Raw genomic sequence first — 20,974 nt, 5'->3', positions numbered from 1 at the left:
TGTGTCATACCCGTTTCTTGAGATAGTTGAGCTAAAGATCATCTGGTTCTGAAGGTTAGGTTGAGGTTCCTAACTTCATTTACAAGCTAAGAGCTGTTACGTACATCAGCTCATTTGAAAGCATTTTTACTGTTATGAGACATTCAAATAGGGAAAAGGATGAAATTGAAGCCTTCTTTGGGCCAGTGATATCATTTGGCTAACTGGTTTTATTTCGATGATGTCATTATGCTGTATGAACATGTTCGAGACACGACCGAAACACACTTGACTGGGAGGAATTTGAGAAAGAAATTGGTAAGCCAGACGAAAGACTTCAGCCGAATGACTAGACAGGAGATATCTCCAAAATTCTCCTGAGACACAAAAAAACCATCATCTTTATCTGGTTTTGAGGGTCGTGTTGGCATTTGTGTATTGACCATCGTCACTATGCGCATCCAACCACTCGTTTTTTTTCCCCTCATCCACTCCGCTATATTTTTCAACAACAACAAAAGAGAAATTACACAGCCGATCAGCTGACCGTAAATGAAAATGGGTCATAAACCCGAGACTCGCGAGTGTAGCACTGTTATGACCCCTTAAATGTTTTTCCTCTTCCTGCCTGTAGGTTATGTTGTCCCACTGTCTGTCTGTCTGTCTGTCTGTCTGTCTATCTCTCTCTCTCTCTCTCTCTCTCTCTCTCTCTCTCTCTCTCTCTCTCTCTCTCCCTCTCTCTCTCTCTCCATCTATCCATCTACCTATCTTTCTATCTGTCTACCTATCTCCCCTCTCGATTTTCAGCACTCGCAGTAACATATTTATTTTTTTTTACCTCTCCCGGAGGCTAGAGGTAGACACTACTACCACCACTACTACCACCACCACAATCACCACTACCACCACCATCACAACCACCATGCATCACCACATCTACCATTAACACCGGTATGTGTTCCAAAGTGCAACAGTATTTATACAGTGCAGTGGAGCCCAGTAAATTCTTGGCAGATGGGCGTTCTCTTTATTCGAGGCACGCATTGCCAAGCCACCTTGCTGCAGGCCACCACAGCCAGCTGTAAGCAAGGAAACCGCAGCAATCAGAGTAGTAGAATGTGACCCTAGCTAGTGTGGTTAACTACTAAGTACTGTGGTTGTCTGACCTCTCACGCAAGGTTGACTAAGGGCGAGTTTCATAGTTTGAAAAGCATTCTTCCCAGCCAGACTCTCTCAAGACGACAGCTGGTTCACATCACACGGGCTACCTCTCGATTTCTAATGAATGTGTCTTAACTTTTGCAGTTGAGAGAGCATTCACTATTCAGCGCTTTACCCTCACGCTCTGCTCACATATGAATTAATCTGTTTGACTTACTTTACACAGAGTATAGACATTTGTAGATGTTGTGGTGAAGGAAAACACTTAAATCACTCGTTCCTGCTGCCTCTGGTTTATTTCCTCGTTTACTTAAGACTTTTACAAGCCATCGAGTATTGCTTAACTCAGTACTGCAGGATGACAGAAATACAGCTGAGTTCTGGGAAAACTACCACCACCACCACCACAATCACCACTTCGGGCACCACGCCACCATCACCATTACCACTACCACCGCCACCATCATCACCACTATCGCTAACTCCTGCTCTCTCTGGCTACCCGCTATATTTTTTTCGCAAACAGGGATTGGTTTCATGAGTGTGCCTGCTCTTCCATTCATCGCTGGAAAGTGTAGCCTGGAATGTGAATGTAATTGGTACACACGCTCTCAGCTCCCCATTTCACTGACAGCCCTCGCTGGCTGGTGGTGGTGGGTGCGGTGGTAGTAGATGGGGTATTGATAGTGGTAGTGGAGGGGGTGGAAGTGGTGGTGGTGGTAGAGGTGATAGATGTAATGGTAATTGTAGTTGGGTTGGTAGTAATGGTAATCGTAGCTAGGGTGGTGGTAATGGTAACCCTAGTTTGGGTGTTGGGTGGTGGTAGTGGTAATCGTAGTTGGAGTGGTGGCAGTGGTAATCGAAGTTGAGGTGGTGGTAATGGTAACCCTAGTTTGGGTGTTGATAGGAGTAATCGTAGTTGGGGTGGTAGCAGTGGTAATCGTAGTTACGATGGTTGTAGGGGTAGTGGAGGGAAGCAGTGGTGATGGTGATACTGTCACCAGTAACGACGGAGGTGGCGGTGTTGTGTATGGTGGTGGTGGTGGCGGTGGTAGTAGTCGTCGTGGTAGACCATTGCAACACTTCATTCTCAAACCATGGACTGGGGTAGAGTGCAGCTGTTACTCGGCCGAGAACGACAGCCACAAGCAGTATTGTGCAGGCAGCAGTGATCCACCTCACCAACATCACTGAGCACAGCAGTGGCGTGTACATGATGGCGGTATTTAATTTCCTAAAACATAAACAGTCCACGGAACGGGTGGGGTTTGAACCCATGGCGTGTGAGTAGTAAAACATAATATACCTGTCACCTTAGCCCTGCCCCAACTCTCACCAACACTTGACACAATCTGTGCTTGTCCTCACCCATACCTGACCTCACCTATGATAGACCAAACCTATTCGTAATCTTAATGAATAAGACACATGTACAACACATAGGTATCCTGAATGCTAACATTTGGGCAACAAGTGCCCGAAGACCCTGGGCCCTAGAGATGCCTGCCGATGAAGCCCAAGTGGACGCCTGCTGATGAAGACCAAGTGACGCCTGCTGATGAAGATGAGAAGCGAGATGACACTCCCCTCCGGGGAGTCGCCGCAAGAGAGAAGATGTTACCCTCCAGCCGGAGGGCCTAAGAAAGAAGACAGAAGAAAGAAGATGAACGACATCCCCAACCGGGGGCCACAGCCGGGTCACCATACGGAGAAGACCCGGGCCGGAAGTACCGGCGAATCTCTAATGAATGAATGAATGCTAACACTTATCTCCTGGAAATAAAGACAACCAAGCCTTCCACTTGTGTCTAACTCTCTAACTTGTCGGGATTCTCTTCTATCAATACAATATGTTTCCTCTTAACTCACGAAAGCGTAATAACACGATCTTACATCTGACCTCCAACTGTAGCCAAACATCTGACCTGACATTCTCCGACCCTGACCTCACAGTACCGTATATTTGATATTGCCCGACCTTGGGTGTAACGTGTAAAAGTAATTCTCTGCATTCAAGTGTATTTATTTTAAGTGGTAGTTGAGGTTAGGTGTTTTATTCGGCTTTCAAACAGTGGCAGTACATGAAACTGGGTTGCAGTGGTATGTGTGGCTACAATAACAGAAGTGGTAGTAGCAGTAGTAGTAGTGATAGTAGTACTATTAGCAGTAACAGTAGCAATATAGTAGAAGTAGTACCGATAATAGTAGTATTTAGTAGTATTAGCAGAAGCGTTAGAAGAGTAGCAGTAGTAGTAGTAATAGTAGCATCAGAAGAATAGTAGTGGTAATAGTAGAGCCAGAAGAATTAGCATCACAAACATTGTAATAATCGTAAAGTAGCAGGAACCTCAGTAACAGGAGCAACAGAAGAAACGACAACAGTAGCAGTAACAGAAATCTCACCTGATGATTCTTAAACCATACCCCCGGCCGGGATTGAACCCGCGGTCATAGAGTCTCAAAACTCCAGCCCGTCGCGCTAGCCACTAGACCAGCTAGCCACAATAAGATTCATCCAACTAGGTATATTTCTACACCATAGGAAAGTTAGCACAGGCACCTCTGTGACCACAAATGCAAGTTTTTACAGACGAATCTCCAGCTAGCGTGGCCGTGACGAACTCTAGCTCAAGTCCCTTCACTGCCGTCAACATGACTTAAGAAATCGTAATGACACGATTGCAAATAAACCATACCCCCGGCCGGGATTGAACCCGCGGTCATAGAGTCTCAAAACTCCAGCCCGTCGCGCTAGCCACTAGACCAGCTAGCCACAATAAGATTCATCCAACTAGGTATATTTCTACACCATAGGAAAGTTAGCACAGGCACCTCTGTGACCACAAATGCAAGTTTCGTCTGTAAAAACTTGCATTTGTGGTCACAGAGGTGCCTGTGCTAACTTTCCTATGGTGTAGAAATATACCTAGTTGGATGAATCTTATTGTGGCTAGCTGGTCTAGTGGCTAGCGCGACGGGCTGGAGTTTTGAGACTCTATGACCGCGGGTTCAATCCCGGCCGGGGGTATGGTTTATTTGCAATCGTGTCATTACGATTTCTTAAGTCATGTTGACGGCAGTGAAGGGACTTGAGCTAGAGTTCGTCACGGCCACGCTAGCTGGAGATTCGTCTGTAAAAACTTGCATTTGTGGTCACAGAGGTGCCTGTGCTAACTTTCCTATGGTGTAGAAATATACCTAGTTGGATGAATCTTATTGTGGCTAGCTGGTCTAGTGGCTAGCGCGACGGGCTGGAGTTTTGAGACTCTATGACCGCGGGTTCAATCCCGGCCGGGGGTATGGTTTATTTGCAATCGTGTCATTACGATTTCTTAAGTCATGTTGACGGCAGTGAAGGGACTTGAGCTAGAGTTCGTCACGGCCACGCTAGCTGGAGATTCGTCTGTAAAAACTTGCATTTGTGGTCACAGAGGTGCCTGTGCTAACTTTCCTATGGTGTAGAAATATACCTAGTTGGATGAATCTTATTGTGGCTAGCTGGTCTAGTGGCTAGCGCGACGGGCTGGAGTTTTGAGACTCTATGACCGCGGGTTCAATCCCGGCCGGGGGTATGGTTTATTTGCAATCGTGTCATTACGATTTCTTAAGTCCTGATGATTCTTATGATGCAAGTAGCGTAAAAACTAAGTAAACAATAATAACAAGAACAGCAACAAAAACAACAATAATAATAATGATAAATCTAATAATAATAATGATAATAACAGTAACAAAAAATAATAATCGAGGAACATATATTTCTCCATCTCCTTGTACCACCAAAATTTGTGGAGGGAGAATTAATTAATTTAGGAATCTGTCTGAGAGTTGTGAGTGGCGGTACTAAAGGAGTCTTTTATCACAGTCAGAAACACCCAATTACCTCCTCCAGTCCTCTCTCTTGTCTTGCTCTTACTGACTGATAGTTTAGACAGGCCTAGGAAGACAGTTCCTCTCCCATGTTGACCTGTTTCGTTTTGTCTCCAATTCTCTTTCTCTTGTGACGCATGTTCATGACCTGCCAGATGGGGTCGAATCCCATGTGTTTCTGTAGGTATATAATTTGAAATTATTAAAGGAAACACGCGATCAAGAGAGGATGTCGAGGGAGTCAAGGGAGATATAGATATGTTAAAGGTTTGTATAAATTAGATTCACTTATTATTAGTAAAGCTACTGTACATCTCTTTGTACTGCAACTCATCATTGTAAAAATATAATCTCAATGTACTACTTGCAAAGAAATAAATGAAATTGAATACGAATTTAAATTTGAATTTGTATGGTAATGGTCAAGCGAGCAGCTGCCAGAGTTTGTTCAAACGAGTGGAAGGTTATGATATTTGATGAAAGGAAGGGAAGACCGGAATCCGAGTACAGACTGGAAGGTGATAAACTATAGGGATCGACTAAAGAATAGGCTTTAGTAGCAAACATCACACCTAACATATTGCTGGAAACGTAAAGAGTCTAATGATGCAATCATAAAAATGCTAGATCTGCTTTACACAGCATTAGAAAATTAGGAATATCCACTAGGAATTTTTATTGACCTAAGAAAAGCTTTTGACACAGTAGACCACGACATCCTACTTCACAAACTTGATCATTACGGTATAAGAGGCCATGCGCTTGCTTATTTCAAATCTTACATTACTAATAGGTATCAGTATGTCACCATTAAAGACACAGCATCAGCAACACGGCCACTTGATACTGGAGTTCCGCAGGGAAGTGTCCTTGGTCCCCTGCTCTTCCTCATATACATCAATGACCTTCCAAACGTATCCCAACACCTGAAACCCATTCTCTTTGCTGACGACACGACTTATGTCATCTCTCACCCTAATCTTGCCACCCTCAACACCATTGTGAATGAGGAGCTGATCAAAATGTCGACTTGGATGACAGCCAATAAACTCACGCTTAACACTGACAAAACCTACTATATTATGTTTGGTAGCAGAGCAGGAGATGAACAAATTAACATTAAGATTGACAACACTCTAATTACCAGAAATAATGGGGGCAAATTCCTAGGCTTATACCTTGACAACAACCTGAATTTCAGCACCCATATCCAGCATATAACCAAAAAAGTATCCAAAACGGTTGGGATCCTCTCCAAGATACGATACTACGTGCCGCAAAATGCCCTTCTCACACTATACCACTCACTTATTTATCCATACCTCACCTATGCTATTTGTGCTTGGGGATCAACTGCAGCAACACACCTAAAGCCAATAATAACCCAACAAAAAGCTGCAGTAAGAATAATCACTAAATCCCATCCCTGGCAACCCCCCCCCCACTCTTCATAGACCTAAACTTACTCCCAGTTCAGTACATCCACGCTTACTACTGTGCAATCTACATCTACAGGGCCTTAAACTCTAATATCAACCTTGACCTAAAACGCTTTCTTGATAGTTGTGACAGAACCCACAGGCATAACACCAGACACAAACATCTCTACGACATTCCCCGTGTCCGACTAAACCTTTACAAAAATTCAATGTATGTCAAAGGCCCTAAAATCTGGAATACCCTACCTGAGAACTGTAGAACTGCAGACACATTCATCACCTTCAAAACTACCATTAGAAAACATCTTATCTCCCTGATACACCCCGTCAACTAACTACACGAATACCACCTGCTGGTTCACACTTACACTCACTCACTCATTTGACCATAAACAGAAATATTAATCTCAATCTCAAAATAATGAATCCTGTGATACTCCAATACTGAAACTATGTACTGTGCCAAAACAAAAGCATTCACATTGCTAAACTCACAAACTAGTATTTAGTCACTTAGCCATAATACCAACTTACCTCATAATTTGTAATATTTTACAATTAAGAATAAAACTAAGTCTGCCCGAAATGCCTAGCCATGCTAAGCGTTCTAGTGGTACACTCTGTAATCACTATTTTACTACATGTAAACCACACAATAACCAAATTTCTGTAAACTCAGCATTGTAATCCTTATAGAGAATAAACTTTGAATTTGAATTTGAATTTGAACTTTGGCAGCCTATGGGACTCGAGAAAATCTCAAAATAGCCTTTAGGACTCTCAACAAAGACTATTTTGGGACTCTTTGCAGTGTCCACTTGTTTACAAAATGTTCTAAGGCTTGGAAATGTGCAAAGGTATTCAACCACATAACCCCTAGGCTTAGACGGGTACGTGAAACTAAGCCAGAAAATCATGAAAGAGAAAAGGAGATGATTACGGTGCAAAATACTGAGAGAAATCAATAAGGAAAATAGGATTAGATTTTTTTAATGTGCGAGAACCAGGTAGCTGGATCGGGATCAGAGATGATTTATCAGAGATGATTTATCGTAGTTGATAGCGCAATGAACTGAATGTGGAAGTGGTGGAGGCGCGATCCCATATCTAGTTCAAGAGTAGATACGCTGGGCACAAGAGGTTAGAAAAGAGTAATGCAGGTAGATGAAGTTAAAGAAGTGAGACCAGGAGCCAGGACTCGACCCACGAAACACAAATCGGGGAGTACACATAACCCAGATATATATATAAAGTTAAATAAATACACACGTAAATAATGGGGATATGTATATATACATACACAAGTAAGAGAGAGAGAGAGAACGTGCAGAAGTGTGTTGACACTATATTATCCCCAACAGTATTCTCTTCCCCACCTAACAATGTTAATCAAACGAGTGACAAAGGTATTTACCAGTGAGAGATGGCCGCTCTTGTTGAGAGCATTATAATACTACAGACTAAGAGTTCACACTCTCGCAAACTGTGTAAATAAGGAGTCATGTTGAAGGAAGGAAAAGCCCAACAGTTGTAAAATATATCTTTAGGCGACGGTGAGGTATAAGGGAAAACTGTACTGTGTTTTGGTTTCTGTCGTGTCCACAGAAGATTTGTAGATATTGTTGCTAAATGCCCCTCGGTACCAAATCAATTCAGTAGTAAATTTACTCACACCAGAGATAATATGCTATCACTAGCGACAGCTTTGACTGACGAATTGGCGCAAAGGCTGTCGCTTCCTCGTCTCCGGTGACAGTGATTGCTTTCTAATTGACCTGAATATTCCTCTCAGGTGCAGCTGTAAGGAAACCTCTTCCTTAAAATATAAGAACATAAGAAAGAGGGAGCATTGCAGCATGAGTAGCAGCCCAAGCTGATCAGGTCCAACTCGCACCCACCTACACATCATACCACATCATCTGTATCTCCCTAATCACCACAATCATCTTGACGTCATCTAAAACCGACGTCAGGAGGGTAGTTTACTCCACCACTTCAGACGAACAGAACATGAACGCCAGCTTGATGGTACAGCTCAATAGAAGACAAATTCTGAAGGCTGGGATCCAAATGGAGGCTGAAGCGAAGAGATAGAGAGGGCAAAGTGAACCATCAACCTTCACTCTTGCCCACTGTGGGTTCACCGTGAGCCTACTGTGGGATTACTGTGGACCCACTGTGAACGCACAATTGGCCCACTGCGGCTCACTGCTACCGTGTTCATCAATTACTGCAACTGTAATGGAACCCGCAAAGTTGATTGTAGTCCAGTTGCAAACCAGAGAAAGAGAGAGAGAGAGAGAGAGAGAGAGAGAGAGAGAGAGAGAGAGAGAGAGAGAGAGAGAGAGAGAGAGAGAGAGAGAGAGAGAGAGAGAGAGAGAGAGAGAGAGAGAAAGAGAGATGGATGCATTCCAAGAAAAAACATATCGAACAAAAACACAGTTTTATGGAGCAGTTCAATTCATGTCAATCAACCTCGTAAAAAAAACATATGTTATTTACGCGACTACTAAGATATCTGATTAATGGCCGAGTATTTGTTACGCATCTGTAAGCTGTGATGCTGGGTTATGCATCAGCATGTTGCGATGCTGGGATACGCATCTGTATGCTGTGATGATGGAATACGCATCTCTAGGCTGTGACGATGGGAAACGCATCAGCATGATGCGATGCTGGATACGCATCTGTAGGCTGTGATGCTTGTATATGCATCAGTACGCCATCAGGATAGGTAGGGATTTATATGCTGGAAATACCCAAGTTCACTATCATGCTTCGATACGCATCTGAACACCATCCTTCTGAGATACACCCATATACGCTATCGTGCCTGAATACGCTTCTAAACACTGGCATTCAGAGCCACGCATCTGTACGCTATCCTCCTATGATACGCCTCTTTTATTCCAAGATACGCATCTGTACGCAAGCCTCACGCAGTTCCTCCTCATGCTTTACGAATTATTACGCAGAATTCGCATCTTTCGCATATTCAAATTTCTATAATATACCTACGAGAGAAAAGTATATAGTATCTTTTAGCTATATTTTTATATTTAATAGCCCATAGTTGGGCTCTTATGAAAATAATAGTTTTTCAGTTGCGCGTCCAAAATTGTTTTTGAGTTGCGTGTCCAAAATTGTTTTTGAGTTGCGTGTCCAAAATTGTTTTTGAGTTGCGTGTCCAAAATTGTTTTTGAGTTGCGTGTCCAAAATTGTTTTTGAGTTGCGTGTCCAAAATTGTTTTTGAGTTGCGTGTCCAAAATTTTTTTTGAGTTGCGTGTCCAAAATTGTTTTTGAGTTGCGTGTCCAAAATGCGTTGTTCTTTCCTAGAGTGAAATATATAAGCATTAGTAATGATAATTATTACATAAGTTATTGTGATTATAATTAGGGCAATTTTTATAATATAATTATTATAATTTTTATTATATTTTTTATAATTATTATTATGATAATAATAATAATAATAATAGTAATAATAATAATAATAATAATAATAATAATAATAATAATAATAATAATAACTATTATTATTATTATTATTATTATTATTATGATTATTATTATTATTATTATTATTATTATTATTATTATTATTATTATTATTATTATTATTATTATTATTATTATTATTATCATTATTATATTATTATTGTTATTGTTATTATTATTATTATTTTATTAGTATTAGTAATAGTAGTACTAAGAAATTAAATATTATTTTAATACTAATTATAAGTATAGCTATTATTACTTAATGCTAATAACGAAAAATAATATTATGCTCCCTAATAGATCCGTGAGCAGTGAACAACATTTAGTAACCACTGTAAACTACGGTTGAACGAAATTTGTGGCGTTAGAGAACTCGATCCCTTTCTCACTCTTCGGGCAATTCCTCTTAACCTCGCGTGATACCATCTCCTTGCGTTCCAAGTCTGTTCCACTGAGGGACCCGTAAGGTATCGCTCACCTGGGAAGTCTGGATGTACATGGGATTAGATTTAGTTTTTCTGAGCCGAGAGAGAGAGAGAGAGAGAGAGAGAGAGAGAGAGAGAGAGAGAGAGAGAGAGAGAGAGAGAGAGAGAGAGAGAGAGAGAGAGAGAGAGAGAGAGAAGCAGTTTGTAAATGTGAGAGAATACCTTAACATTTAATTTGTAGGGGTTTAAACGTCGCTGGTAATGCCTTGGATGAGGTGGGATTTTGTTTCTGTACCTGGCGAGCGCTCTCGCAAACACACACACACACACACACACACACACACACACACACACACACAGATGAATCACAGGGATGTTAGGAAGTATTTCTTCAGCCACAGAGTAGTCAGGAAGTGGAATAGTTTAGGAAGCGATGTAGTGGATGCAGGATCCATACATAGCTTTAAGCAGAGGTATGATAAAGCTCACGGTTCAGGGACAGTGACCTAGTAGCGACCAGTGAAGAGGCGCGGCCAGGAGCTTGGACTCGCCCCCTGCAACCTCAACTAGGTGAGTACACACACACACACAAAGAAGCCTGGGCACAAACCTGCCAGTTAAAAACATAGTTAACCCGTGTTGATGTTAGAATGTACTTTTTCAGTCTTAGGCTGGTGAATAAGCGGAATTCACCGGATGAAGACGTAGTCGAGGTAACCACTGACCCTAATTTCAAGACTAGGTATGATCAGGGTATAATGGCAGAAATTAGCACAGTTGGTTGAAAAGAATTAAGATGTAAGACCAGGAGCTAGACTCGAAGATCTAGAACAATATTCCTCATGCTTGAAGTTCCTGTGATCGTGTTTGCCTGGATCTACTTCTCTTTTCTGCATCATTGCAAGCTCCTGATGACGTGCTGATTGCAGTACGAAAGGCCTAGAGCACTGAATCAACTCCTCCGTGGTTGTATTGCATCTTGTATAGCTTGCTCGCGATATTTGCATATAAATGTCATGCCGAATAGGTAAAACTTGCGATTTTGCCTTAAATAGCAACGCTCTTCTTGCCGAATAAGGCAAGCGAAAATTTGTGTATGTATTATTTTCGCAAAAAACATTTATTATTAAATTACTTATCTAAAATATATTTAGTTGGATTAGACTAAATTAAATTGCACTTGTTATAATAAGGTCAGGTAAGTTTTCTAAGGTTGTTTTGGTACAAAATTATTAAATTTTACATTAACATAAATGGAAAAAAATATTTTTAAACGTATTAGAGAAAATTTCAGAAAGGACTTTATAAATACATATATATATATATATATATATATATATATATATATATATATATATATATATATATATATATATATATATATATATATATATATATATATATATATATATATATATATATATATATATATATATATATATATATATATATATATATATATATATATATATATATATATATATATATATATATATGCAAAACAACCACTCTGAAAGAATAGAGAAATTCCAAGCGCTTTCGTGACTACTCACATTATCAAGGAACTATGTTCCTTGATAATGTGAGTAGTCACGAAAGCGCTTGGAATTTCTCTATTCTTTCAGAGTGGTTGTTTTGCATATTTTGAAATCACCTATTTACTGTGATCTTATTGCATATATATATATATATATATATACATATATATATATATATATATATATATATATATATATATATATATATATATATGTATATATGTATATATATATATATATATATATATATATATATATATATATATATATATATATATATATATATATATATATATATATTATTCTCTGTGACAGGGCCGCCGGGCTTGCTGGCTGCCAGTGTCTGATTCTCACAACACACAGTAGATGTATGTCTTTGTTAAAAGGTCTTGACGTCATTTCTTTCTTTTGTTTATCATTCTTTTGCTCTGCCATCTCTGCGTCACTGCTCCAGCTATCTTCTCCACTCATTTTATATGCACGTGTGTAGGAGGGAACTGAGCTAGGTCTTGAGATGCCTTAATTAGTGTGTGTACTCACTTATTTGTGATTGCAGGGGTCGATTTATACGTCTTGACCCGGCGTGCGTGCGTGTGTGTGTGTGTGTGTGTGTGTGTGTGTGTGTGTTTGTGTGTGTGTGTGTGTGTGTGTGTGTGTGTGTGTGTGTGTGTGTGTGTGTGTGTGTGTGTGTGTGTCTGTATTATTCAAATAGAGAGTTACTTTTATTTTCCCTTTCCTGTACAGAGATTTGCCTAACAAACACAAAGAGAGAGAGAAACAGTGAGAGAGAGAGAGAGAGAGAGAGAGAGAGAGAGAGAGAGAGAGAGAGAGAGAGAGAGAGAGAGCGTATGTGGAAGCCTTTCATAAAAAAGAGAGGGAACAAGGGAATAAGGCAGTCAACTGAACCAAATTAAAAAAAAAACAACAACAATAATAATAATATAAATAAAAACACGCTGAAAATAAAATTTAAACTGAATGAAATATCATTCCCTCCCCCTTCCCATTTATTCCTCACCATTTTTCCCCCTAACTCCTCATTTCTCTTCCTCATTTAAACACCATACTCTCCCTTTCCATTTTTTCCTTCTCTTTTTCCTCCTCCTCCTGACTCTAGCATAACTTACACTGTGTTTGCTAAAAAACCTTAGCGAGGTATTATTTCTGCTCGACGATCAAGTTGTCTGCACACATATATTAACATGTAAATGCCTGGGTAGGTTAGTGGTCTCCCCTGACTGTGGAGGACTAAGAGGTGGCTGTGATGGGCGGACATGGAGTGTGAAGGTGTGACAGGAGTTAAAGAGAACTGATTGGGGCTGCAGAGGGCTGACAAGGGAGCTGAGGAGGTTGATAGGAGATTTGGAAGGCTGACAGGGAATGTGAAGAGTTGGCAGATGTGAAAGGATGTTTAGTTGGTATTTGGAGCTGTCAAAAGCTTTGGTGTGTTTAGGTGTGTTTAGGTGGTGTGAGGGGAGGGCGGGGAGTTGTGGAGAGCCGAAATCCGTCTGTGGAGATGCTGTGAAGAGAACCTCCACGGATCCGATGATTTACACTCACGTTCGTGACTCCTTTGTGGACGAACCGTGGGTTAAACGCACTTCCGTGCCTCCACCACGGATGAGCCAGGGATAAAGGGGCCCTTCCGTGACTTTATCTTGGAGAAGCAGTGGATTAAGATGCACTTTGGGCTCTACATCGTAGCTTAACATGGAGCTTCTTAAGAGAGTCATCGACCCGAGCCAAAAGATAAACATTCCTGGCGGCACTGCATAATTCCCACATTTGCTTTCTAATAAGGCGATCAGCCTTAAAATCATTATTTTGTTCTTCGTCCAGCTTGTGCTTAGAACTCAAGACCCAGAAGGGACCTGGGTGAGCAGAAAACGTTAGTGGAAAGACAAAGAGAAAGAGAGGGAGAGAGAGAAAGAAAGAGAGAGAGAGAGAGAGAGAGAGAGAGAGAGAGAGATACGGAAAAAGAGAGTCCCCTAACTTAGTCTATGCTTGTTTCATTCTGCTAAATCTTTTTTTCTTACATAATAATAATAATAATAATAATAATAATAATAATAATAATAATAATAATAATAATAATAATAATAATAATAATAATAATAATAATAATCTACAACGTATACAGACCTAGATGACATCAGTGACATACTACATAGAATGCTCCTTGTTGTGCACACCATTTGCGGCAAAATAGGTTAATTTTGTCCCCAGGATGCGATCCCACACCCGTCGACTAACATCCAGGTACCCATTTTACCGCTAGGTGAACAGGGATAGCAGATGTCTCATTGAAACACGTCCTAATGTTTCCAACTATACTTGGGATTGGTGAAGAAAAACATACTGACAGACAGAAAGGACAGATCAATAGTAAATAAAAAAATGTAAAAAGCAGAGGCTGTGAAAAACTTATAATTCACACTTTATCATAGCCGTCCGATGTGGCAGGATAGGCTGGGGTCGGACGTTACTGGAAGCCAACTTAGACCAACCCCAAGGTGATGACGAAAACTGGATCAAAGAACTCGACAAGAACCAAAATTTCTGGCCCCTGGAAAAGAGTTATGATTGAATCTTCTCTTTCTGGCTTCCTCGAGCATCAGGTTGTGTAGCCAGGGAACGCTAACCAGTGAAGCCGGAGAGAAGAGAGACTTGAAATGAATATCAGAGATCTAGCGAGGGGGGGATGGAGATATATATATATATATATATATATATATATAGAGAGAGAGAGAGAGAGAGAGAGAGAGAGAGAGAGAGAGAGAGAGAGAGAGAGAGAGAGAGAGAGAGAGAGAGAGAAAGAGCGAAAGAGAGAGAGAGAGAGAGCTCTTAGCTCGTAAATAAAGTAAGGAATCCTAACCTAACCTTGTAAAACCCTGTGTAAAATAGAGAGAAAGAAGGAAAGAGAGAGAGAGCCAAAGCCAGAAATAAACAGATCCAGTGCCTTTGGACAATAACAATAACTTACAAACTTATTCAGTCAGTTGGCCCTGACTGGAGTCAACAAGGAGGAACTACGGCTCCCAGGTGGTGCCCCTGAATAGACCTGGCTTATATACATGACCTCCTGAGGTCCCAAAGTCTCTGATGTATCTTGAATATCCCACAACAAAACTTGAGAATAGCGTTGAGCGTTCAATTATTTTCCTAAACTTTTCACGGTCCATTCTTTATGATATGACCCGGTTCGCTGGCTCCAGTTTTCTGTAAGGGAAGAACTAAGTTGCCTAAATGATTTTGACTTGATATATATTCTTTGAAAGATTGTAGCCATTTAATGCATAATAAATGGTAAAGCAAATAGGCTGGTAGAAGGAAAATATTCAGATGGTTTTACATGGAAACTAAAGATTTTTTTTGTCCCTTTGAGCTTTCATATTCTTTCCTCTGAGGCTAGGTTAAAAATATATTGTGATGACAAGGGCGTTATATCTGTGGCCGAGTGATCCAAAGCCTCACGAGGAACCTTGCCAGACTCCCTTAACGTGGTTTCGACTCCTGCTGACTGCTATCTGTCTCTGTGTATACCTATGGATGTGACATCATTTGGAGGATTTTAAGTCACCTATATTCGGTATCTGATTTAGGCTGGGCACTGGAATGTCGTTCCAGTGGGCTATTTTTGCAATAACATCTACTGTTCGTCGTTTCACGAATTCCACTGCTTCTATTGCAGACCTTCCTTGCCGGGTTGTCTTATAATTCAAGGTTGGTAACGGTTACATTCCCAAGCAACAAGGAAAAATAGACAAATTAATGGCTTAGGGTTGAATATATTTCTTCATCTGTTTGCTGTTTAAGAATAATGAGTGTTCTTAAATAGCAAACAGTGAGTACGTCATCACGAGGAACCAAGATGGGTAGTAATATGAAGAGCACCAGCAATCTGCCAAAGAGAGTCTGAATGGACACAAGTCAAACATAGTAATCATGCTATCCACCCAGCCACCGCTCTGATGGTTCAGAAAACGACAACACAACATCCAGGTGTCTCTTGCCACCGTGTTTACAGCTGGCAAAAATGTGCACCAAGTGATGTACCTCGGTATTCAACACATTGAACCTGTGAAGTGTTGCGGTTTACTATGGAGTTTATCATTGCAGATGTATGATTTTCAGTTTGCAACTATATTTCGATGTTACTGTGATGGTTGCTGTATTCCAAAGTTTTATATGACCTTTAATGCTACATAATGAAAGATGACGAACTGGTCGTCTTTTTCTTCGGCGATCTGAGAGTCCAAAAAAAAAAAAAAAGGGTTAGTCTATCGAGTGTATCCCAGATCGATGATTGTGAACTGTTGTGCGAAATATTAGTTAACATACAGAGTCGCAAGGAGCTCATGAGTAGATAACTGCTCTCAAAACCAAGTTTTTGCTGTGGAGCTTTAAAAATTAACCCAGCAAACACAGCCGGTACAATTGGAGTTTTCAATAACCCACTTACATTTACAATTAATTCAAGCATTGACCGTCACCACCTCTACCATTACCATCACCATCCTGCCACCACCTCCACCTCACCGTGAAGGACCACTGGTTCGCCAATGTCGCCACCAAACATTCACTTCGATAGTAAGACATTTGTTGAGAATAATTGGAGAGGCCGGGCGGTGGGTGCTGTGTTGTCACTACCATGGGAGAACGGGGCTAGCACAGGATGGATTTAAACCAACAACAACGCATCCTGGACACGAGAGAAAAAATAACTAAGACGTCTAATTCTTTAGAGAAAAGTTCCTGCACCTCAAATGAAATGATCAGACGATCATTTCAACTGTGATGTTTGCGCGCTTCTAGCATATATATATATATATATATATATATATATATATATATATATATATATATATATATATATATATATATATATATATATATATATATATATATATATATATATATATATATATATATATATTAGAAATACATTCACCATGCAGTGCAATATACAGTAACGTGTTGTTGAAGGTGCTGAGGATAAACAGATTCCGTGTTTCACTTCCGCTCCATGAAAGCCGTAGCTAATATTATTGTATTTGTGACTAAGGTCAGCACCGTTGTTAATATTAACCTGTTTGCCTGCGAGGTGAACGGGATTCTGAAGGCCCAGGCACCAGGCTGGAACAGCAGCAACACGCACACCACTCGCAGGCAGCAGAGACCTCAGGCAACAGCAGCAGTAGCATCAAGCACAGCGTTCACTGCTAGAGAGGGATGCCAATATGCATTCCTGTCTCACTCACCAGGTTATTGCAGTAAAGGACTATTTAATTAACTTAGCTAACCGGATTGCAGTTTTTGGACGGTCTGATGGTGCTTTAAATCATTGTGCATTTTTTGTACTCTCTCTCTCTCTCTCTCTCTCTCTCTCTCTCTCTCTGTCTGTCTGTCTGTCTGTCTCTCTCTCTCTCTCTCTCTCTCTCTCTCTCTCTCTCTCTCTCTCTCTCTCTCTCTCTCTCTCTCTCTCTCTCTCTCTCTCTTTTTTTTTTTTTTTTACAGAGTTTGACAAGGTTAGGTTAAGGAACCCTAGCTTTATTGACAAGTTATTTACAGGTTAAGGATTCAAAACTTTATTGGCAAGCTAAGAGCTGTTACCTACATCAGCTCATTTGAAAGCATTTTTTTTTTGTTATGAGACATACAAGTAGGGAACAGGATGAAGTTTGAGCCATCTGTGGGCCAGCATTTTCATTTGATCAACAGACTTTATCTCGTTGACATCATTATGCTGTACGAATGTGTTTCACATTCGAGTCATCCTGGGTATATATGATCTCGGATGAAATGATGTTCTGGAGAAGGGTACAGCCAGAGTGAAGTTGCTGCTTTCTGCCCGTCTTGTGGTATAGAAGCTTGCTTCACGCTGTCCTCGAAGTGGATCCAGGTGTGGTACTTTGACAATATTGGCCTTGTACATAACAGTAAGGCCACCCACATCCCTCTTGTGTTGAAGGCTCTGCTGAAATGACAGATCTATACAGGATGGGTCCAGGCGAGAGATGAGACGTCTTGCTCTGTTTTCTACTCTGTCAACCAGTCGCAGATGACGGGGGGGCGCAGCAGCAAACCAAGAAAGTGGAGCATACTCAAGGTGTGAGCGTAGAGCCTGCAATTCCCAGTGCTTGAAGTTTTGCTAAGAGGCCCTGGTGCCACACCCGGTCGAAAGCACCAGCAATGTCCAATGCTACCACACAGCTGACTTTGGGTTCATCCAATGACTGGTGCCACTTAGTGGAGAGGTTTAACAACAGGTCATCAGCAGAGTATCCTTTCCTGAAGCCATATTGACAGTCACAAAGTAATGAGTGGTATTCAAAAACCACAGTGACACTGGTCTGTAGTTGCTGATTTCTGGTCTGCTCTTCTTTTTGTGAACATTTGCCTCTTTCCACAGAGAAGGCCATTTACACACACACACACTCTCTCTCTCTCTCTCTCTCTCTCTCTCTCTCTCTCTCTCTCTCTCTCTCTCTCTCTCTCTCTCTCTCTCTCTCTCTCTCGCTCTCTCGCTCTCTCTCTCTCTCTCTCTCTCTCTCTCTCTCTCTCTCTCTCTCTCTCTCTCTCTCTCTCTCTCTCTCTCTCTCTCTCTCTCTCTCTCTGACGTGTTTTAGAGAACGCGAATGAAACGTTGAAACGTCAGATGTGGAGAAGAAACTAGAGCCTATTATCAAAATATGAAACACACACACACACACACACACACACACACAGGGATGCTGAACCGAGTTTCGTGAAATATAAACCATACCACTGGTGGGGTTAGAACCCGCGTTTAGAGAATCTCAAAACTCCGGATCGTCGCGGGTTCGAACCCCACCCGTGGTATGGTTTGTTTGCAATCGTGTCATTACGATTTCATGTTTCGTGAAATATACTTTAAAACTTAAGAGCCACGTAAGCTCCCCTGTTTTCTAATATTACGTTATTTTTTTTCCCTATAATCTACCTTATCCACAATAACTATCGCCTTGCTTTGTCTGTTTCGTAAGGTGAAATCCAGGATCTTTCCTTAATTTAAGGTATAACTAAACAAATCTTTGAGGATAATTGCGTTGCAGCTTTGCTCAGACCTCTACAACACTATTGTCCTCAGAGATTTGTTAAGTTATACCATGAATTAGGGAAAGATCCTGGACTTCACCTTACGAAAGCAGACAAAGCAAATGCAATAGTAATTATGGACAAGGTAGAATATAGGGGAAAAATATTAGGAGACAGGGAAGCTCATGTTCCTCTTAACATCCCCGAACCTAAGATGAACTGCAACACGGACTCCCAGTATAACAAAGTTTCTATCAGTCTACAGTGTGAGCTCCTCGGCTGCGTACCTTTATGTGCCTCTATAAACAATGAGTTTTCTCCTCATTTTCTGAATTTGTGGAATAGGAACTCGGTGACCGAAATATTTACTTCTTCAACTTTCGTGTTTATTTCGGGTTTATTCAATCACTGACAAGTGTTCATTGAACTTCAGCGTTCCCTAATAATATATATATATATATATATATATATATATATATATATATATATATATATATATATATATATATATATATATATATATATATGTATATATATATCCTCTCGCAATTCAATGGTTCTCTTTATGTATAAAATTACACTAGAGGAAAAATATTTTAAATCTCAGTATGTTGTAAAAGTCTGCGATAAAATGCAGATTTCGTTATCATGTTCCACATTCTCTGCGCACGAAAGCAGATTTCTGCAATGTGAGAGCCTAAAGTCATTTTTCAACGGTAAGTTGTATCATTGGCCGACGAATACGACTGGCAACCGTGGGGGCTGAGACACGAATTGTTAAGCTGTAATTGAATTTTCTCTTTCACTGTTGTCTTTGTTATGCGTCCGTCCCCCTTTTGTATTTTTTTCTGTACCCATTTCTCTCTGTCTGTCTGTTTCTCTCTCTCTCTCTCTCTCTCACTTTTTCTCTTTTCTCAGCTGTATCAATTTTTTTTCTCTTTTCTGTAATTTTGCTTAATTTCTTCACGCATTTTTAAGGTTATAGTAATTGTGAGTTGCCTTATGTACCGCCATAGCATACTAGTACCTAATTACAAACTATTGTATGGGTTAGACAGGTAGGTAAACGAGCCTACAAGTAGAAGTTAATAAGAAGTAAAACGCAGATATTTACTGTAGCAAAGTTTTTCTTAGAGAGATCTTTAATAAAGTTATCAAGTTACCAGTTGTTTAAAGGTTCTTTTGAGCGAAACAGTGCTATAATAAAGACTTAAGATGTTTCGCGCGTCACTCTCATCCTCTAATTTAATGGGTATCTCTTTATCTTATGAAAATATTCACAAATGTTTTCTTTTTAAATGCTTAGTATTTGTGTACATCTTATAGTGCAATTGCACTATGTTGCAGGTGGATGGGAATCCTCGTCAATCTGAAGGTGACCTGGAAGTGAAACGTGAAACTGGTGGAAGGAGAGTCCACCCAAAGTTTCAAGAGTAGATACTGAGTTTCAGTCAGGTTAGGACCTCGCAGATGAATGATTGATAGACAGGAGCATTAATCTCCTGTTTCCAGTTTGCTAAAAACAATGTAAAATCGCCAAATTAGTTGAGGAAATGCTTGAGATGGTGAGCAGGAGGTTCCCAAGAGCGTATTAATGATAACTGATATATACAACACTTGTGTATGTCTGTATATAGAAAGTTTATCTGTGAAGAGGCAATACACCTCAAGTCGGACAGAAACGTCGTCACAAGCTTCTTCCTATGTACGTATTGTTACAGCCACGGTATTGTACCTTTTTCTTTTTTATATGCCACAAGGATAAGATATCGTTGGGTCCAGCCTTCTCTCCGGAGGAGCGTTATCACTCTGTGTTCAATAATATTTTGAGTACACTTTATCGATATGCTCTTGTTGGCATTCTTTGCTTCGAATTTGTTTCTTTGCTTCGTGCTGTATGCTTTTTTTTCCATTTCCAAGAGCTTATTGTCAAAACTGACAGTTTTCCGCTGCTTGTTGCTATCTCAACTGTAAACAGTATTCTGGCTGGACTGATGTCATC

This window comes from Cherax quadricarinatus, chromosome 51 (genome assembly GCF_038502225.1).
Source record: "Cherax quadricarinatus isolate ZL_2023a chromosome 51, ASM3850222v1, whole genome shotgun sequence".
NCBI classification, from domain to species: domain Eukaryota; kingdom Metazoa; phylum Arthropoda; class Malacostraca; order Decapoda; family Parastacidae; genus Cherax; species Cherax quadricarinatus.
This window is presented reverse-complemented; position numbering follows the sequence as displayed.